Source organism: Lygodium microphyllum, chromosome 24, assembly GCF_053477565.2.
Source record: "Lygodium microphyllum isolate KBCC chromosome 24, Lygodium_microphyllum_v1.1.10, whole genome shotgun sequence".
Lineage (NCBI taxonomy): Eukaryota > Viridiplantae > Streptophyta > Polypodiopsida > Schizaeales > Lygodiaceae > Lygodium > Lygodium microphyllum.
In genome coordinates this window covers 92,150,831-92,174,278 of record NC_141158.1, presented here as the reverse complement: position 1 = coordinate 92,174,278, position 23,448 = coordinate 92,150,831, and positions in this window count along the sequence as shown.

The following is a 23,448-nucleotide window of genomic DNA, read 5'->3' as shown; positions in this document are numbered from 1 at the left end:
GGCATACTAACTGAGCCATGAACTAGAGTAGATAAGGATAGCTGTCATCTAGCTATTATTCATGGGCGGTGTACCAACCGCATCTGCAACTGACACGTCGGTGACATAAATGCACAACTGTCACCCTGGCATATCACAAGTGGAGCTCGATATCTCAACACTCCCCCTCAAGCTCAATCCCAATTCCTGCACACCAAGCAGGTCTCTGAACTTGCGCAGCTTCTCTGCGCCCAATGCCTTTGTGAATATGTCAGCTATCTGATCCTCTGTGCTGACATAAACTAGATCAATAAGACCTAGTAAGACCCTCTCTCGCACATAGTGATAATGCACCTCAATGTGCTTTGTTCTAGCATGATAGACTGGGTTATTTGCCAAGTGTATACTACTCATGTTGTCACAATAAATGACAACTGGCCCATCTGTAGACTGATGCATATCATAAAGTAGCTTATGCAACCAAGCTACCTCACATGCAGCCATTGCTGCATCCCTGTACTCAGCCTTTGTGCTTGACAAGGCAACTGTAGGCTGTTTCTTGCTGCTCCAAGTGATTGCAGCACTCCCAAAAGAGAACACATATCCACTGGTAGATCGTCTATCAGAAATACTACCAGCCCAATCAACATCAGTGTATCCATGCAACTGTATCTGAACCCCAGTCTCATAAAATAGTCCATACTGCAATGTGGACTTCACATACCTGAGTATGCGTCTAGCCGCATCCAAATGCAGTTTCCTTGGAGCCTGCATAAACTGACTTACCAATCCAACAGCATAGCTCAAATTTGGCCTGGTAATAGTCATATAAATCAAGCTTCCTACTATGCGTCTGTACATAGTAGGGTCTTCCAGAAGCTCACCTGCATCTGTGCTCAACTTCACATTCTGCTCCAAAGGAACTGAAATAGGCTTACAGCCTGTCATCCCATATTTGGACAGCATGTCCAATCCATACTGCCTCTGCAAGAGCTGTATCCCACTTGGTGATCTAATCACCTCAATGCCCAAGAAATAACGCAGCTCTCCCAAATCCTTCATCTCAAACTTCTACTTCAATAGCATTTTCACATGAAGGATATCTTCATCACTGTCACCTGTCATAATCAAATCATCAACATAAATGACAAGTAGCATAATACCTTTCTCTGTTTTTCTCACATAAAGTGAGAAATCTGCCTTGGAAATCTGAAAGCCAATAGTGACAAGATACTATCCTATCTTGTCAGACCATGCTCTAGGTGCTTGCTTCAAGCCATACAATGCTTTCTTCAACCTGCAAACAAACTCAGGATGAATATCATGCACATAACTTGGTGGCTGCTCCATATAGACCTCTTCTTGCAAATCACCATGCAAGTAAGCTAGAATTGGATGACAGCTACATCCATCATGTGGATGCCTGTGACACGTCCCATGGCACTTGGGACAAATTGGATACCTTATTTGGTGCACAGTCAAAGTCGTCTAAGTATGGTCTATTGATTGAATTTTTCCGACTTGATATGAAGCCTCATACATCCCTGGCATCCCATTTGAACTACATGGAAAGCGTGCTTACTCAACTTGCATGGATAAAGCTAAAAATGGATGAAGATGTTTGTATTGGTGTCTTGTTAAAAAGTCTGCCTCCTGCCTATGATAATGTATCAACCACTCTAACCAATATGCCTGATCCTCAACTTGTTGATATTAAAGCCTCTCTACTAGAGGAAGAAAAGAAACTTAAAAGCAAAGAAGAGCCTCGCGCTTCAAAGGATGAACAAATGTTATATGTAAACAACAGATACAAAGGTAAAAAGGAACCGCTCTTTTGTGACTTCTGCAAAAGGACCAGACACACTGAGAAGTTCTGTCATGCTAGGAAGAGGTCCCAAAAGGCCTATCTTGCAGCTGTGAAAGAAGAAGAAGACCATGGACCAAAAGATGAAGATGAAGGTGAAGATGAAGACCACCAAGATCGGAAGGACAAGCCTCATCAGTCCTTCTACTCTCATTACTCTGATAGGCTATTTTAAAAGCCTTGTATTTCCTTGCCCTAATGCTTCTTGTCATAAGCTTTGTAAACTCCTCATGTAACTTGGCATTACAATCCCTGTACACTTTGTGAGGCCCCTGTTACAGCCTCTGGATGTCCATCATGTTTTGGTGCCCACACTTAGCCTTTTCAGCCTCTAGTGTCTACCATGTTTGTGGTGTGCCCACACTTTGCAAGTGGTTCTCATTACAGCCTCTACACACTTTGTGCCTTTCTAGTTGTGATTGAGGAGGAGTGTTGAGATTCAGCAATCACACTCACTGACAGCCTCTTTGTATGGAGCTTCAGGGCCAAGGACATGCAGGCTTACCTATCCCATATGCACAGTGGTGCCTACTGTAGTTTCCTACTTTCCTATAAAGCATTGTACTTGCTTCCTTTTCTTAATGCAGTGATAGTACTCTTTTCTTATCAGTAAAGTGTTAGTGTCATTGTCCACATCCACAAGATTGTGTTTATGAGTCCAAGTCTCAATCTTGGAACCTAATTCACTTGTGTAACAAAGAGTGTCTTTGTCTCCTCCATCATGAGTTTACTCTTCTCCTTTCATCCACCATAACTATATGCCATGCTCTAGATCCATGTACTTTCACAAAACTGCTGGTCAAGGTTATGGTCAGGTCCTGATTAGGTTTTTTATGGTATTATGGTTTGTTTATGTGATACGATTACGGGTACGGTTTGTAGTTTTTTCTCTTTTTTACCTGATACAAGATTTTGGGTGTCTGCTTGTTGCATCGCATGAAGTTTTTGGTCGCATATGTGTAGAGGTCATGCCAAATTTTTTCTAGGATGTGGGTTGTTTGGGATGGTAAACTGGTTAGCTATGTCTATATGTGTGTGTCCTTCTTTTGATTGATTTCTTTTTTATAGTTATTTTGGTTGTTTTGCACGCATTCTTTGTGATTGTCTGTGTTTTGTGGTGTGTGAGTTTTCCATATGAATGGTGCCTCACACTCCTCCTCCTATCCAATATGTCCCGTTGATCAGTAGGGATTATTCTTCCCTATTGGCTTTTGAGCCTATAGCGAAAGCAGGACTTGCAACTTTCGTGGCTACTTCATTCCCATTGATTCCAGATGATCCATCCCTGTGTGATGAGTTTCTTGCATCATACAGTAAGAAGTCGGGTTTGGTTCATGGTGCTTCCATGGCATTGACACCCCGAGGGTTAGGGAAGGCTTTGTCTCTTCCCTACAAAGGAGAGCCCTTTGTTACAGTAGACAATTATTCTCCAACGTTGAGATTTTCAAGCTGTTACAGAAGCAGACCAAGGAGATTTTGGATGTCAAGAAAGTGATAAACACTTTAGGAGTATCTTTTTCGATGATCACTGATCCTCTTTGGAAGTTAGTCTGCCAGTTCCTCCAAGACAGGTTTATGCCTGCCAAAACACCATCCCATTATTTGTCCAAGGAACTCTTCACAGCTTCCAGGATGGTGTTAAAAGGGGTGGCCATTGATTGGAGTACTTACCTGCTTACAAAGATGGACCAACATTTTGTCAAAGTGACCAGAGGGAATGTCACAAATGTCACCTATGGTTCCTACCTATATGCTTTCTTGACGTACTTAGGCCTTAATAAGGTTGTGCTACCACCTCCTCCATCTAATCCAGTACCTCCCCCTCCACCTTCAGAAGAGTCAGAACCTATTGATATAGAGGATCTTGATTCCCCTCCTCCATTGGTCATTCAATAGAAGCGCTTGAAGCATGTGGCAAATAAAACTCCCTCAATCCTTCCTTCAGTCACAATTCCTGCTACATCTGGCAGTGATCTCCCTACCTACCTTACATGCAATAATTTGTTCAGGGCACATAGAGAGGGTTCTTTGGAAATATCAGTCCCTTCACTGAACAGTTTAGTATCAGGAGATGCTATTCCATTCCTTTGTAATGACATCCAGAGTTCGATTGAACTCTCAATGATAGCTTGTGTTCAACAGCTATATGCTTCTTTCTATGAAGAACTGATGCAGTCGAAAGACCAGTTGCATAAGGCAACTATAGAGTTAGCCTTTGCTAATGACACTCTTGCAGATCTGTTTAAGCAGATGGAGCAGCAAACCCAAACGATTGGGACCCAGAGACAAGAAATATCTTCTTTGAAGATTTAGTTAATAGAAGCTCAGTCAGAGGTCACTAGAGTCTTGAAGGAGAAAGAGAGGATGTCCAAAGAAGCTCAAGAGTTTCAGACTCTTTTAGATGCAAAACTGTCAGCTTTACAGACTGCTCATAATAAAAAGGAATCACAAGCTTCCCAGATTAAGCAGTTGCAGGACCAACTGGCATAGTCACGGTCCGTTTCTCCAATCCCCAATGTTCCTATTATTCCTTCTATCTCTAAGCAGAACTTGGCAGTTCTCTAGAGACAGGCCACATTGTGTCCATTGTTTCAAGATAAAGTGGAAAGATTGCAATCCAGGATGGATTTGTTATGGTCTACATTTGAGCACTTTCAAGAATATGTTCCTTTGGACCATTCTTTCTTTGTCCACTATCAGTTGCAAAAGTTGGCCTTCTATATGAAGCTTTCAACGATGGATCTTCCTCTTCCAGAGGATGGTTGGAATGGGGCTTGGTCTTCTGATTTGCTGACAGAAGTGGTCCGTATGGTTTTTGCCCTTAGTTGGTTAGTGAGTACGAAGGATTTGATCAGCAAATTCCGAGAAGAAGAGGATGGAGCTTGACTGATTCTTGCACATGACCCACAGATTAACTCGCCAATAATTCTAGGGGATTGGACAACTGCTAGTCAAGCATACCAGAATTACCTCCATTTTGCTCACCAATATTCACAATCTCTAGATCCTTCAGTGAGATTGACAGCTCATTTTGCTTGGTATCTAGCATATATGCATAGGCATTCCCATAACGATCAAAAGGCCATTCCAAAGCTTTATATGAGTGTCAATGTGAACATTGACTCCCAACAGTTGGATGTCTTATATTTTCATGCCCTATATCTCCCTAGTAGATACCTTGTTTTGCTAGAAAGGATGTGCTACCTGTAGTTCTTTCAAAATCCTCCAAAGACATTTGTGGATGAGTCCTTCTCCATGGATCGTTTTCGAAACCACCAAGCCTTCAAAAGGGATAACCTTCATTGATGCCTTTGCAATGTATTTTGGATGATTATTAATGATATATATCTCTCTTTTTGGAGGTTTCAGATGGTTGTGTTAGTGTTTATGTGTGTGTTGTAATATTTGTATGTGATGAGTTCATGCTGATTGAGAATAATTTGTTCAAGAGCTCTTTTCAAACTATTGATGGTGGATGGAAAGCCTATGGTGGAAAGCTGAAGAAAAACCTCTTATATCCTTTACAAATTTGTTATGACTTTTAAATAATTATCAGATGAGTTATTGAATAACGAAGTTTTCCTTTAAAAGTATTTTTTTAGAGATACAGGTAATAAGTTGGGGTCGTGGTTTGGCAAGATTATTGAAGATACTGAAGAAGAAAAAATTGAGCTCTTTAGTGAACTTATATTCTTCTTTTCCTTAGCTCGTGAGGACGCTTCCTTTCTAAGTGTAGGGATGTGTTGAGAGTGGAAAAAGACTGAATTTTTGACTGATTTTTGTTGATTTTGAGGTCTAAATGATTGATTTTTGATGGATTTAGAGTGATGTATGGTTGTTAATGGAAGTGTTTGAGAGTGTTTTGGATGATATTGATTATGTTTTAGAATTTCATGATGATTTTCAGTAGAGATATGAAGCTCTATGATGTTTTGATAGGTTCTAGTGAGGTTCTGATTGGTTTTGTATACCTTCTGTATAGCTTTTGTTTTGTTCTGATTTTATTCTATATGAAGCATGGATTGATGATTGATGAAGATTGAGATCTTTTGGAAGCCTATTGAATAGTTTTTGATAGTTTGGAATGGTTTTAGTATGGGTTATGAGGTTCTGATGACCTTCTGTAACCCTCTGTAAACCTTCTGTAGAGCCTCTGTCTCTGCTTTGTCTTTGCTCTATAACTGTTCTATATCTGCTCTGGTACTGTACTGTACTGTTCTGTAGATCTTCTGTAAGCGTTTTGTAGAATGTATGTGTGACTTTGGAAAAGTTTTCTAACTTTTGTAAAGGATGAATCTAAGTTCAAAAGAGCTAAAACAAATGAAAGAAGCAGTTGCTGAAGACTGAAGAGAAGACTGGAGTGACAGTGACAGTAGTGAGCTATGAAGAGACACTGTAGTGGCTCTGGTGCCTCTTCACATCAGACATACCTCTTGGGAGGTGCATCCACGACCTAAGAAAGATTATTAAGAGTTATTATGAGAGTATTGTAGTGAGGATATGATGTACTATTGATAGAGAGAGAGAGAGAGAGCCAGAGATAGAAAAATCTATCAAAACAAGGTATCTGTATATGAGAGATTGAGAGAGAGAACTATGAAGACATTGAAGATGAATATTATGTGATTGATTTCCATTAAAAAATGGTGTATTCTTTTGTATTCTTTGTTCTATTGATGGATTCTATGAAGATGTTGAAGATTATGGTTGATTCTATCAAATCCGTGGGGAGATATCTACTATGATGCTACGTGAAGATTTGCTGTTTTCTTTGTTTTGGTCATCAAGAAAATGAAATAAAAGCTTGTTGATGTTACAAGATAGATTTTCTTGCAGTGGAATCCCCTTTTCCTTGGTGTTCCTCTTGGGGCTCCACAAGGGTGGGTTCGCATGGCTGGCTCGAGGATGTCCTGTTAAGGGTGCATTCACATGGGATGTGGATTCATATGGCATGGGCAAGAATTAATCCGTACACTTTTGATCATGGCATGCTCGTGTAAGTTGGACTGTTTTGTATAGTAGAAAAAGAATATTCCCATAGTGTTTTGTTTCAATTCTAAATTAAAATGTTATAGCTCATCTTGAAGAGCTATTTTTAAGCTTCATTTTGAGTAAGTAATTTCTTGATTTTGATATTGTGGTAAAATTATAGCCATTTTTGTGATAGAGAATCTATTTGGATTGCACTTTGACAGCGAGTAGAAATGGTTGGAAATAAGGAAAAGAACAAATCTAATGATAATGTCCAGCAACAAATTAAAGACGCATGTGAAGCAATATGTGAGCCACATCATAATGAAGAAGAATCATATGAATATGGTATATATAGCATGTTAAATGCTACACTTTGTCAGCATGAGACTATGCCTTCTATCACATATAATGATCTTGTTGCATAGTTGGTTCACATGGTGCAGAAAATGGTTTAGTCAAACATTCAAACCAAGGAAACTATGGAGAACATGGCCCAATCCACTAAGGACTCCTTAGAGAAATTTGCCTCTTCCACTAAAGAATCATTAGATAAACTTATTGCTTAGATTTCCATGCTAGGCGGCAGCAAAAATGACAGAAAAAGAGAGTAGAGACAAGCAATCATTTCAGCCTTTGAATCCTAACCCATTGGAAAGAAGGGTATTACACATACCACTTATGAGATTGGGGAGACTTCTTATAGGGATGATGAGGCAATTTTGAGCATTCATGCATCCAACCCTCCTCCAAGTGCTAGAAGTTAGCCACTTATTCCTCAAGGGAATTTTCAAACTAATTATCATAAGAGTGCTCCTAATCTTTTAGATCCAATTGGTAGCTATATGGACAAGTATCCCTAAGCATCAAATGGGTAGTAAGAGATCATAGGCTACTGTGAGAAGAAGCTTTGCTCTTGATCTAGCATTGAGTACTCAATCAAATGGAGATCTTTGCCACTAGAGAAGCTTCTTGAATGCTTGATTCTAATTTGGATGAGTTTTCATACTTATAGAATGCATTAGTGGTGGCTGAAGCATAGCTATAGAGATGAGCTAGTTATGGTGCAAATTGGACCTAGACAATAATATGTTTTATAATTGTTTTTACTTTACCTAAAATTTTAAAAACATATCACCTACATAGGGTCAAATTACTCTTTAATATCTCTATTTTGACATGTGGCACATTCCATTTGGATAATTCTACTAGGAGTTATGGCAATTTTCATCTAGTAGGGTCTATTCTTCCAATAAGCTATCTATTCAGTAAAAGGACTTTCTCTTGAAGATCTAAAGTCTCAAATTCTCTTTTGAAGATATCTAGATTATGTATATGGCAGAGGCTTCTCTTTGTGTCTTTATTTTAGTTAGAAGATTCCATTTTCTTTATTCATTTTTCATCATTTGTATAGCTGAAAATAGAGTAGTGATGTGTTCTATCCTCGTTCTATCCATCCTTATTAGCAATTATAATTTTCTTTTTGTGGGGAAAACCTTCAGGAAGGGATGGACTATAGAAAGTTGAGAAGACATGTTATTTGAGAGGGTTTTATTAATAATACCTTATCACACTGACACATGTATAAAATGTGTGAGGCATGTAATTTTGATTGCTTTTACAAATAATACAATTATTGTGTCTCATCTCACCTCCTCGTTAACAACGTTCATAGCTTCTCTCTCTTCTCTTCTATCTTTCTAGTCTTTCTCTCAACTTGTCACTTATTCTCTCTCCTCTTTTCTCTCATATCTTAGTCCTCTTCTTGATAATTTTGTGTGCGTAAACACATTTTGATATTCTATTTTCATATGTGAAAGTGTACTTTAGTAATCTATGCACATGAATGCACTTTAATAGGATAACAAATAATTAAGCTAATTCTTTTCGAAAAAGGACTATGAAAGAATGAAATTTGTGCATTTTTCCTTTTCATTAAATTTTAAAAAAATCATCTACAAAAATATTATTTTTTGGGATATAAACTTCAAGCTACATAAAAAAGATTATTATATTCTCTAATCACTATCTAATGTTTTGAATAAACAAACTATTTAGATGTTTAATAAAAAGTTTAAAAATTGTCTATTAATTTTTACATAAAATTTAAGTTTTATTTATTTTTAAATATTTTAATAATTTTAAGTATTTTTTAAATTGTAGTCTCTTTTTAACTATGGATTAATTTATTATTTGAGATAGTTTTTATGAATACAATTTAAATAACATAATTTATTTATGAAAATAAAATAAAATAGTATACCTTGACCACATTTTTGGCATCATGATTGATGTCTCCCTGCATCAATATACTTGTGTGGGGCCATAGTAGATGAAAATAGCAATAGAAAAGAAAGGATTTCAGGTAGGGTATCAATGCATGAATTGTTGCTAGCTCCTTGTTTTTTTGTAGAGCTTTCTTGTCTTTCATAGATTATTTTAGTTGACTCTTACACATACTTTCTCAAGAGTACTCTCTCCATCATTGTGAGTTGAAAATGAGAAGGGGGACCCTCCTTTAAATTGTTTTTTTTTTTTTGGAGGGGAAAGAGAGAGAGAAAGAGAGGGGGAGGGTTTTCATATTTTTAAGAGGATTTAGCAAGGAGGAGCTATTTTTCTTTTATTCTCTAAGGAGTTTTTCATTTTTAATTCAAGTTTAGAAGAAAGAAAAATATTAATCAAGTTAGTGCAAATTTTTACACTTAATTTTTTTCATTTTCTTTAGAAAAAAGAGAGGGGGTTTTAATTTTATTATAATAAATAAGAGGGAGGGGGGACTTTCTAAGATTATAATTATTTGTGTATATGTACATATATATTTTTTCTAAAAAAGGAGGGAGAAGAGGGGAATATGTGGGGCTCATCGAAGGAGGGAAGGAATGGTAGGATCCATAGGAAAGGGGGAGGGGGGTGGATTGCCTGCACATTGCGAGAAGCTTATCAAGAAAAGTGTATTTTAATAATTTAAAAAATACTCAATAATATATATATATATATATATATATATATATGTATGTATGTATGTATGTATGTATGTATGTATGTATGTATGTATGTATATATATATATAAATTTAAAATCTAAAAATTTAATTATAAGTTTAAAATTTTAATGATTAATAAAAATAATTTGAAAAAATATATCGAATTCATGTTTAAAAAATAAATATAAAAATATAAAATAAATTATTTTGATTTAGAAGAAATATAATTAAATCACAAAAAAATATTTCAATTTGGTTGAGTACTAATTAACTTAGTTTAAGTTATTATTACAAGGATATATGAATAAAAATAGATGTACATACTCTATGGATAAGTTATCAAGGGTGAGAATAGGGCAGAATTGTGTGTATTTGACCAAGAAAATTGGGTATGCTACATTCTCTTTTCCTTATAGAAATTAAGATATTCTCATCTTGAGAGAAACTTGAGTGTTTTTTTTGGAGAATGGATTCCTCAATTTGGGTTGCATATCCTTCTAAAAAGTCCTTCCATTGGATTATGTATTCTTATATGGTACAATTATTCAAAGGTGTTCTTTTTCAAATTTCCAGGTTTCTCTTAAGTTGGACTTCAAGGATCACTTGGGTTAATATTACAACTTGCTCATTGTCAAGGTTAGGATTGGGAATATAAGATTTTAGTAAGCTTATGTGGAATACATTGTGGATCTTTAGATTAGAAGGTAGGGCTAGCTTGTATGCTTGTGTTCCAATGCATTTTATGGTTTTATATGGCCCACAATATCTTGGACTAAGCTTCTTGAATTTCCCAAAAGATAAGGAACTTTTCTTGGGCCGAAACCTTATGAAGACCATATCACTTTCTTTAAAGATTCAATTTGTCACACGACAAGTATTCAATCTACCTTTTTGGTTCCTTGTTGTAGTAATCCCTCAAAATATCCTCCAAAACTTGATTCACTCTTTTAGCTTGTCCGTTGATTTTGGGTGATATGCCATAGCTTAGTCCTAATGGCTTGAAAAATACTAGTCCAAAATTTGGAGGTAAAAAGAGTGTCATGATTGCTAATGATTATTTTTGGGAGCCCATGTAGTCGAAATATTTCTTTGCTGAAGATTCTAATGCTTCATCCAATAAAGTATCGGGATGACTCCATTCCAAGTATTATTCAAAAATTACTATTTATGTCCTCTAAATTTCTTTGATCCCACCATAAAAGTGGGAGCCTCTAATCCCAGCATAAAGGTGGCACCATTAAGGTGGGAACCTCTAAAAGGATACTAGATGGCATGCAAGATTAGGTCAAGGATACTAGGATAGCATGAGCCACCTTGGTAAGCATATCCATGATCACCAAGATGGAATCGTATCCTCCTTGTATAGTGGGAGGGTCCACTATAAAATCTATGCTAATACATTTCCATTTCATGTGAGGGATATTAAGGAGGTGTAATTTGCTAGGGAAGTTTTCCCTTTCAGCCTTGATCCTTTGATAGCTCACACATTGGGTTACATATCTAAGGATATCAGCTTTCATTCCTGGCCAATTATAGCTTGTTTTAATTGCATTTAGAGTTTTGGTATAATCTAGATATCTGTTCATAGAGATTTACAAGCTTCCCACAAAATTTTCTTCTTTACCTCACAACTTTGGGTACATAAAGCCTTTGCTAATGATATAGTAGCCCATCTTGGATGATATAGTTCTTGCATGATTTTGATCCACCTTTTTTACCTCATGTTGAGATCTAGTTGAGTGAAGATCCATGTTAAGCTTTTATGATTGATGATGAGAATGAATTTGCAACCAAGTAGATAGTGGCATTGAACCGCACCCATTATTTCCTCTTTTAATTTTCCTAGTGACTTTGCAAAAATTTCTACTACTTTACCCTCATCTAAAGGGGATTAAGTCTGAGGCATAGAAGGCATGCATGTCTGCATCATATATGCCAGGATTGAGGTATATGGATTTAGAGATACACTTGCCACATTGGAATTTGTCATTGTAGATGGATTAAAGGGAATGGTCACATAAGACACGTTCTTAGGCACCCCACTTGAACTACTGCCAGGGTATTCCATTCGAGGTTCTTTGAATAGATCCTTCTATCATTGTTGGCTGAGTTGCACTTCTTCCCACCATCTAGCATATGTTTTAGCATCCACCAACGTAGTTGGCCTTTGTAGGCTAACATGCTGATGGACTTCAGGATTAAGTCCATCGATAAATTTACCCTTTTGTGTAAGCTCATCAGGAGCTGGAGAGTTTGAGAGTGTGGATGACTAATAAAAGCTCTAGACTATGCACAACATAATTCTTCTCATAAGGCTTGAGTTTTCAAGAATAATCGGGGCTATGGGTTGGACTTCTTGAAAAAGCACACAACCCACTGCATATAATGCTAGCATCGATGACAAATTAAAATTCTTGAAGAGAAGTCAGAGAGCTTTAATATTAGAGCAGTAGTGAGATATGTCTTTAGTATGTCAAAGCTCTTCTACTTTATAGGCCTCCACACTTTCTTGGTTTGTTTCTTGATGAGTTCAGTCAAGGGGGTGGCAGGGTATAATCCTTGATGAAAGTACAATACCATCTTGTGAGGGCCCAAGAATCCAAGGATTTCTTGAACAGTCAATGGCAGCCAATCCTCGACATCTTTCACCTTAGTTGGGTCAATTGAGATTGCCATGCAACTAAGACAATGAAATCTAGGTACTTGATCCTCTTTTTGAAGAAGGAATATTTTATTCGCTTTGCATAAAGATTATTGGCTCTTAAGGTTTCAAGGATGACTCAGAGGTGATTTTGGTGTGCAAATTGGATGATGGATGTGTACGTAGCGAGTGCCGGAAGGTCCTCAAGAACAAAAGAACTCTACTAAAGCTCATAAAAAAAGAAAAAAGATTTGCACGACATGAAGAAAAGAGACAAATTGGGTACAATCTCCCCCCATGCCTTGTGTGAGAGCTTCACAAGGCATGTATTTATAAATTTATTCATCTCAAAGCTAAAAAATAGCCCAATTTTACAATTAGCATGCTTTGGCTTTTGTGTTTGCTAGCGATTGGGCATCCCAAAAGTCGGGCTCTGTCCAAATATAATGTCCAATAATGAAATATTTAAACAGTGTGCCCATGCGCATATAAAATAATAAATATTTATCAAGTGCTTCAATAAATAAGAATGCCTAAATAAATATTAGCACCACGCCTTTAATGGTAAGATGCGCATCCATAAAAAATGATAATTTCTTCTAGATAATGTGAATACATGCTATCACCCAGTGCTTCCCAACACCACCGCTGCCTGCTCTACACATCAACTGAAGCATTCACAATTGTTAGAAAATAAACGAGTGCACTCTAAACTCATAAACGTCCATTAATTTAAATATGTATTTTGCAGAATCACCCACCATGGAATCACCCATATGTATATTAAATTAATCTAATGCTCAAAAAGGACAAGCGTCCCCGTCAACTTCTCGCACAAGGAATCCACCTTGTGTACGAGCCCCGATAAATAAATATAGTTTTACAGAATCCACTGCAAAACCTCACGGAATCGATTATGAAAAATAATTAAAACTCATGGAATCCACTATGGTCTCATGGAATCCATAGTGGAATATGCCTCCTGGCATCATACCCTCGGGGTGGGATAGCAATTGTCTTGAATTGCTATCAGTTGAATGTGGAGCGAGCAGTGAGGGATAAACACTTAGGTCGCGGGTGTGCATCCATTGGGCCTCTTCAATAGGATGATTTTTAAACTTAACCGAATATCTAGAATATCTACGGTCTATTCTAGTAGTCATAAAGTTAGTATCTATAATAGTTTCAGGTTCAAGTATTTCGGTTTCTTCTTCTAACAAAGGCGGGTTTTCATAGACAGGGTGGACAGGTAATTTGTCTCTAAAAGGTCGTAGTAAACTGATATGAAAAGCATTATGAATTTTCCAATGTGGTGGTAGTTCTAATTTGAATGCATTATCATTGATTTTGTAAATGATTTTGAAAGGTCCATAAAATCTAGGGGCTAACTTAACAACAGGGTGTTTCTCAACACTTTGTAATATTCTCTTTTCAATACGTAACCAAACATATTCGTCAACATTGAAACTCATGGCTTTTGTTTTCTTGTTAGCTTGTCTAGGGTATGATTGTTGGGCTTTCACAATCATATCCTTAACTTCAACAAAAATAGTAGCACGTGTATTGGCAATATCATCAATAGCTTTAACTTTGTTGGATAATGATGTAACAGGTGTAGGCAATCTATGTCCATAAATTATTTCAAAAGGTGTTTTTTGTGTAGCTGTGTGTAGTGTATTATTGTAAGCAAATTGAAGTAGATGCAAATGTGTATCCCATGTTTGTGGTTTTGAAATTGTGTATGCACGCAAAAGATCTTAGTGCCTAAATTAGCAAACAAAGTAGTCCAAAAATTATTGCAGAATCTAGAATCACGATTAAAAAAAATAACTTTTGGCAAACCATGATTAGTGAAAACAGTCTTTAAAAACAATTGTGCAGCTTGAGATGCAGTTAATGTTTTCTTGCATGGAATGAAATATGCTTGTTTGCTAAATCGATCTACTATGGTTCAAATCATATCATGGTTAGCTTGTGTGTTAGGCAAACCAATTATGAAATCCATTGAAATACGTTCCCATAGTCGTTCAGGAATCGGTAAAGGCATTAACAAACCATATTGCTTACCATGGTGTCGCTTAACTCTTTGACAAATTAAACACTCAGATAAAAGTTAGAAATATCAGATTCCATTTGTGGCCAGTACAAATCTTCAATCAATGTTCTTAAAGTAGAAATAATACCTCTATGACCTTGATATGGGGGACAATGAATTTCGTAGATCTAAATGGAACAGTTACACACAACCTTTTCTCATAAAATATAAATCCATCAGAATAAGACAATGAATCAATTGGAATCCAGTTATTAACAACTAATTTATTCCAATCAGCTTGAAAAATGGGGTCTTGGTCGTAGGTATCTTTCATAGGAATAAGGGAATCAAAAGATATAACAGAGATATTATGGATACTTGGTCTTCTACTCAATGCATCGGCAGCAACATTCTCTCTTCCGGGTTGATATTGATAAGTGAATGAAAACTTTGAATAAAAACAGCCCATTTAATATGTTGGTTAGAGATTTGTGGCTAACTAAGAATATGTTTGATACTTTGTTGGTCAATTTTGATCATGAATTCAGATCCCATTAAATAGTGTTTCCATTGACGTAAGGCTTGTACTACAACTAACAATTCCTTATCATGGCAAAATACTTGAGTTCAGAGGGCCTACATTTGCAGCTAGAATAAGATATAGGATGTGAATCTTGCATAAGGACAGCTCCTATTCCTGGTCCGTTAGCATTAGTGACTACTAGAAAGAATGACCGATTAAAATCTCGATTAAAATCAGGTAATTGTAAAATAGGTGCATGTGTTAAAGCATGTTTCAATAAATCAAAAGACTTTTGCTAATTATCAGACCAATGATATACAATACCTTTCTTTAATAATTTTGCTAAAGGTAATGTAAGCAATGAAAAATTTCTCACAAAATTTTTGTAAAAGCTAGCAAGATCTAAGAAAGAACGTAATTCATGCACATTTTTAGGGATCGGCCAATTCAAAATTGCTTCTATCTTTTTAGGATCAACTTTAATACCATCAGATGAGACAATATATCCTAAGTATTCAATGTGGGTTTAGAAAAATTCACTCTTTTTAGAGTTTTTATATTATTGATTCTCTTTCAATAATTTGAAAACCAAAGATAAATGTTCATAATGCTCATTCTCATTCTTACTGAAAACCAATATGTCATCAAAGAAAACAATTACATGATGTTGATGCTTCAAAAATATTCGATTCATCATACGATTGAATGTAGCTGGTGCATTAGTCAAACCAAAAGGCATAACAAGGAATTCATAATGACCAAATTGAGTGCTCAATGCAGTTTTGAAAATGTCAAGTGTATCCAATTGTACTTCATGATATCCAGATTTGAGATCTATTTTGCTTAAAAAAGTGGCTCCTTGTAGTTTATCAATGAGGTCATCTACCCTAGGGATTGGATATCTATTCTTGACAGTGATCTTATTTAGGGCATGATAGTCAATGCATATCCTATAGGTATTATTTTTCTTCTTCACTAATAAGATTGGTGCACCAAAAGGAGCACTATTGGGCCTAATGAGTCCTCAGGTTAACAATTCTTCAACTTGTGCTTGTATTTATTTCTATTCAAATTGATTGTATTTATAGGGTGCTTTACATGGTGGTTGAGAACCAGGGATTAAATATATTTTATGATCTTTAGGACATGTAGGTGGTAAACCAGGGGGTAAATCAACAGCAAAAAAATCTTTAAATTGTGAAAGAAATTGTGGGTGCCTAGGAAGCATCTGATTTTCCTTAGCTTCAATTTCATTCACCCATACTAAGTATGATTTGCTACCTTTTCTCAATGCACGTTTAGCCTATGTGTGACTAAGCAATGGAAAATTATCTAAGGTGTGTACTATATAATGTGATTTGTTTTCTGTTAGAATGAATTTTCATTGAATACGTGGAATAATCTATATCGGGATTATATTTGTGACGCCAAGGCATTCCTAAGATAATATCACTAACTTGCAAAGGCAGAACCAAGAAATTTATACGCTCAATATAATCACCAATTTTAATTTCTAAATCATGAACTTCTTGTATACATTGTATATAATACCTAAGAATGCAATTTTTATGCATTAATGAGTTGGAACCGTATGTAAATTCAATTCTTTTACCAATTTTGCAAAAATAAAATCATGTGTGCTCCCATCATCATGTAAAACAATCTTTTTGTGACCATGCACAAGACATTTCATTGTTAATAATGAATGAGGATTTGGCATACGTGGTAAAGTATCTGAAGTAGTACTGATATCATCATCGTCTTTCGTGAAATCTGGCATTTCTTCATGGTCTTCATCTTCAGTCACTCCCCAAGTAGTTGATGTGAACAATTGGCTTCTTGGATTGACAATTCGTTGTTAGGTGTCCAAGTTGGTGGCACTTGTAGCAAACTACAGACTTGCTTTTGGAAACATTCTTAGTAATGGCTAGGAGTTTAGGTATGTTGGGATTCGGCTGAAGAGATGGCTTAGGGTTTGAATTTGTGTTTGATGGTAAAGTAGGGGGTCATGTCCAGGATTTACGAAAAGAAGGAATAAAGCGATTTTGATTGAATATTCAAAAGTTAGAATTGAATTGCTTTGTACCAAAGTTACTGTTAGTTGGAAAGTTAGAATTGAATTGCTTTGTACCAAAGTTATTGTTAGTTGGAAATTGTTGTGGTCGCTTCTCTCGTCCACAAATTTTGTCTTCACCATCATAGGCCAAAGAAATCGCATCTTCCAAAGTTGTTCGCTTGAACATGTTCACCTCCGCATAGAAGTGACCAAGCAAACCAGACATATACTTGTGCTTGTGGATTGCCTCAAGAACATCTTCAAGCATTCAAAGTTGCGATAAGGCACTCCAAAAATGCTCAGTGTATCGTGGAATAGGCTCACAACCTCGTTGTTTTGCAGAAGATCCCAGTGATTGATTGCTTTTTCATGGAATTGAGGTGGAAGAAAATTATGCAAAAATTCCTTTTGAAAGGCCTCCCAAGTAGTAGGACAATCAATACTCTTGTGAATAATAGTCCACCATAACGATGCTCTGTCCACTAAATGGTTAGTGACACATTTGAGTTTATCTTTTTTGGCATACTGCTCTTCATAGAAGTAATCATCAAACTGACTGATAAAAGCAAGAATAGTTTTTCCATCATGTTGCCCATTAAAAGTACGGGATTTGAAATTTCTTTTATTTGGCTTCATTTCTAAGAGATTGTGCTTCGAGTGTTGCATCAATCGTATGCCATATAACATCTTTGGGTTGCGGTCCATCTTGATCGACAACGGATCATTGAAGAGTAGCCAGTTGAGCTTGCAAAGTTTGACGTGCTCTTCGTTCCTCTTGAAGTTGCATCATAAGTAGGTCCAATTTTTGCTCCATCGTTGGTTCCAGCAAATCACCTTTGGCCATAAAATCTTCTATGGTTTGATTGGACATCCTACAAAATCTAAAACAATCTCACACACTCAAAATCTTGTTAGAGGGATGAGCGTAGCTCAAGTTTGGGTTTACAAGGCTTGCTTTTTTTAAAAAATATGAATTTTTGCGATCTTGCATCTTTTGCGAGTATGATAATTGATGAAGGTCTTTTTTCAACGAATACTTTGTTCCTGTAGACTACGTATAACAATCTGCTTGCTAGAATTTGGCTCTGTCAGAGTGCAGGTATAAAGAGGGACTTGCTAAGGCTTTTGAGTGTAGTTTGGGGTAAGTTTGTTGTGAATGCCCACTATGAGAAAAGATTAAATTGAGCTTTAAACCTTAGTAAGGTTTAAAAGCTTTAAGCTTTATGATTTTCTTTGGAATTCGACAGGACAAGAGGACGTTGACGACGGATTCGGTGCATGTCAGTACATGCTGATACCGCATATGATGGAATTGAGAGCTTAAGCTTTTCTTTTAAGATTTATTAAGCTTTGTTATCTTAACTTAATGAAAATTACTTGTCTGGTTATCTGAGAAAAAATGTCTTTATGAAGAAGCTTCCCGAGTGGTCCTCTGCCTCTAGAGAGTAGTCCTTTCCAATAATGAAATATTTAAACCGTGCACCCATGCGCATACAAAGTAATAAATATTTATCAAGTGCTTCAACAAATAAGCATGCCTAAATAAATATTAGCGCCATGCCTTTAATGGTAAGATGCATGCATATTAAAAATGATAATTTCTTCTAGATAATGTGAATACATGCTATTGCCCACAGTGCTTCCCAACACCATCGTTGCTTGCTCTACACATCAACTAAAGCATTCACAATTGTTAGAAAATAATAAAATTAAACCAAAAAAAGTGAATACCTAGCAATCTTCACCTATAAAATAATAAAATAGGTTGGAACTCTATCCTAACCTTAATTTAATATGAGTGCACTCTAAACTCATAAACGGCCATTAATTTAAATATGTATTTTGCGAAATCACCCGCCATGGAATCACCCACGTGCACATTAAATTAATTTGATGCCTAAAAAGGATAAGTGTCCCCGCCAACTTCTCGCACAAGGAAGCCACCTTGTGTATGAGAATCCATCGCAAAACCTTACAGAATCCACTGTGGAAAATCACCCTAGTCTCACAAAATCCACTGTGGAATATGCCTCTTGGCATCAGATTTAGATGGTCTTATTCTTCTTTGGAATAGGCTAGGATGTCATCAAAGAATACAAAGATAAATTCATAAGGTATAGTTTGAAAGTACCATGAAATAATTAATTGAAAGTAGTCAGTGCATTAGTCAAACCAAAGGACATTACAATAAATTCAAAGTGGTGATACCTTGTGTTGTTAAAAGCAATCTTTAGGATATTATTTTCTTAATTTGAATTTGATAGTAGCTTGATTTTAGATCAAAATTTGAAAAAAAAATTGCTCATTCAAGTTTATCAAGCAACTCATCAATTTGTGGAATGGGTACTCATTTTTGTAGTTACTCAATTCAATCTGCAATAATCGATAAAAAGCCTTAGAGTCCCATGCTTTTTATTTTGAAAGAGCACGGGGGTAGTCCAAGGTGAATTACTAGATTTGAAAGGTGAGAAGGATCGTAGCTTTCTTGGAAGAGCTATGGTGGGAGAGCAAGAGCAGGAAAGAGAGAGAGACCAAATGGAAACTCCAACAGTCACAATGTGTGATCGGGCCTTCCTTTATTCAAATTGTCACTAAAAGAATAAAGCATAAAGTGACAGTGATGAGGGCGCCTGCCCCCTGTAGTGTGCAATGTGGCAGGTAGTGTCAGTGTAGTAATACACGGGTGGCTAGGAAGAGGCGCCTTTACCCCCAACAACCTCCCACTTAAAGGCGAATATGCCCCAATGAAGAGTGAAAAAGAAAAAGAAAAGATAGTACAATGTACAGATGTACAACAGGATGAGGAAAAACATCATCTCATCCAACGCCCATCAATCTCCTGAGGAAGGCAAAGTGCTTAGTAGTGAGGCTTTTCATGAGTAGGTCGGCATGATTTTTGTTAGTGGAGATCTTGACAAGGTCAATAGACTTGTCCTCCACGACCCCACGTATGAAGTGATACCTCACCTCAATGTGTTTCATCTTCACATGGAAGACCGGATTCTTGGGATTCTTGGCTAGCTAAATAGCACTCATAGAATCCGAATCCATCATATGTATAGAACCAATCCCAAGGTTATGAACCAAACAACCCAACCATATGGCCTCCTTGCAAGTCTCAGTGGCTTCAACATACTCGGCCTCAGTGGTAGAGAGAGCCGTACACTTCTGAACCCTGGGCATCCAAGAGATAGCACCTCCAACATAGGTGAATACATAGCCAGAAGTGGACTTCCCACTATCTGCATGTCTTGCATAATCGGAGTCTGTGTACCCCACAACTCCTGTATCTTGGTTACCATAGAAAATACACATATCTACTGTGCCCTTTAGGTATCTCATGATACCCTTCACATCATCCCAATTTTTCTTGCCAGGTGTAGCCATATAGCATGCCACAACACCAACTACAAAGGCAATATCTGGTTAAGTGGTTAGCATGGCATAGATCAAACTGCCCATAGCTAATGCATAAGGGATCTTGGCCATCTCGGCCCTTTTCTCATTTGTCTGTGGACAATCAACTTGTGAGACCTTCACATAAGAAGGTAATGGACAGCCAATAGGCATCATGTCCTGCATGTGAAAATGCTCAAGGACTTTATGAATGTACTCCCTTTGTGAGAGGTAGAGTAGTCCCTAATGCCTATCACACTTAATGCACATACCAAGAATGTGAGAGGCCTGTCCCAAATCCTTCATCTCAAAGCTCTTCTTAGCTGAGATTTAAGAGCATCCAACTCATCATGAGCTTTTGCTGCTATCAACATATCATCCACATAAAGTACCAAAATAAGCAATGAGCCATCACAGGCTTTCTTCTGTAAAGACATGGATCCATAGCACTCCTGTTGTAGCCTTGTGACTGCATAAAGGCATCAAACTTATGATACCACTCCCTAGGTGCCTACTTCAAGCCATAAAGAATTTTCTTCAACTTGCACACTAAGTGCTCCCTGCCAGGTTCTACAAAGCCCTTAGGCTTCGTCTATATCTCATCATGCAAATTCCCATGCAAGAATGCAATCTTGACATCCATTCTGTTACATGTCCAAGTAGATGTACGACTAAGACCAAGTGGCAATCTTGACCACAGGAGAAAAGAATTCATCAAAGTAAACTCCATGCTCTTGTTTAAAACCCTTAGCATTAAGTTTTGTTGTATAAGCCGGCTTGAGGTGCCTAGGGGTACTTTTCAGCTTGTACACCCATTTGCATGGCAAAGCCTTCTTACCATTTTAGGGAATGCAACCAAATTCCAAGTCATATTCTTATGCAGGGAGTCCATCTAAGAGTGCATAGCCCTCTCCTAAGAGTGATTGTCACCCTTATGCATAGCCTCATCATAGGTGAGAGTCTCTCTTGCATGTGTAACCAAGACATAATGCATTGAGGGCTCCAATTGATCAAGTGGATGTCTAGCTCTAGTAAACTATCTCACTGTAGGCTCTGCTGCATGTCTAGCATCCTATCTAACACCCTGGCTATGTGTACCAGCTGCTATTGTAGGTTGTCCAACTAGTTGTGTAGGAGCACGTGGCTCCTCCTGGAATATAACCCAAAGTATCTCTACCACCTTCTCGGGCTGCCTATGCATCTTGTCTTCATGGAAGACTACATCATGACTGTAGATGGCTTTCCGCGCCTACAGATCCCATAGGCAGTAATCCATCTCGCCTACATCTCCATAGCTAAGGAAAACGCATTTGAAACTCTTAGGATTCAACTTAGACTGCTTGTCCTTGGGCACATGGCAAGATGCCTCACATCCAAAGACACGTAGATGCGCATAAGACAAAGGTTTCCCAGTCCCCATACCTCCTCTGCAACCTGGAAATCCAAACCACTAGAAGGTGATCTATTGATGACATGCACAGCTGTATTGACAGCCTTGGCCCAAAAAATATGTGGTAGGTCTGCATGGCTAAGCATACTACGTACATGCTTCTGGATGGTTCTATTCATTTGCTCAGCCAAACCATTCTTGGGTGGGTTATAGGGGGTAGTCAACTGATGCTTAATACCCCTTTTGTCACATAGCTGCTCAAAGGCACGTGACACATATTCTTCCCCATTGTCAGTCCTTAGGCATTTCAACTTATGCCTAGTCTTGTTTTCAACCAATGCAAGCCATCTCTAAAACACAACTAAGACATCTGACTTAAGCTTAATGGGGTAAGCCCAAAATTTACACAAAAAATCATCAATAAACATCACAAAATACTTTTCACTACCCATAGATTGACAAGGCATGGGCCCATAGAAATCCGAATGTACCAATGCCAAGGGCTCACTCATGTGTGTCCTATTAGACTTCTTATGCATATTCCTGGTTTGTCTGCCATAAAGACAATGCTCATATGAATCAAAACATGCATAGTTAAGGTGCAGTAAGCACTGCAAACCAGAAAGAATTTTTATTCCCTTCAAGGACATATGGCCCAAATGGGCATGCCAAAGAGATACACGTGGGATGGAACTGATTGACAAAACATGGTCAACAGAAGACCCATCAACTACAAGAGAATAGAGGCTACTAGCCTTGGCACCTCTAGCAAGCATAAATTTGCCACGGGTGATCTTCTAGGCAGAATCCCCAAATGAAACATGAAACCCAACATCATCAAGCTGCCTTGCAGACATAAGATTACGTGTAAGCGTAGGTACATGATGTACAGCCTGTAATAGAAAAGTATTGCCAATAGAGAACTACAACTGTACATCCCCAATGCCAATAATAGCAAGTGACTTGTCATCACCCAAGAAAACTAAATGAGAGATAGTGCGATAGGAAGGGAACCACTCATAGCATGGTGTAACATGAAATGAAGCACTAGAATCCAAAAGCCAGCACTGAGCATACATAGAGTGAACCTCGGTCAACGGTGTAGCATCACAAGAACTAGCTGCAAGTATGTAGTCCATCAAAGTCATCAGCTTGCATGACATTTATCTTCTCGATTTTCACATTGGATTTCACAAGCATAATGCTGCAATCAGAGGACTTTTCTTGTACTTTGTCTTTCCCCTTCTCTTTGTGCCTCTCATTGCGCAACTCATGACACTGTGGGCATATGTGACCCTTCTAGCCGCAATGATAACATGTCAAATTAGCATTTCTTCCATGAGACTTGTTGCATGACTTACCACACGACTTAGACCTAGACCTAGAATTCTGCAAGTCTTTGCCATGGCCATTCCCACAGTCATTCTTGCTATTACCATCTCTACCTTTAACAGTCAAAGCATGCGACACACGAGAGGCATCCAAGTTCTTATGGTTGATCTCTTTTTGTAGAAGAGCACTCTCTACATCAAACAAGTTCAAAATAGTAGTATGAGCACATAAGGTAGTGCGGAATACATCCCATGACTTGCTTAGAGTCCCAAGAAAAA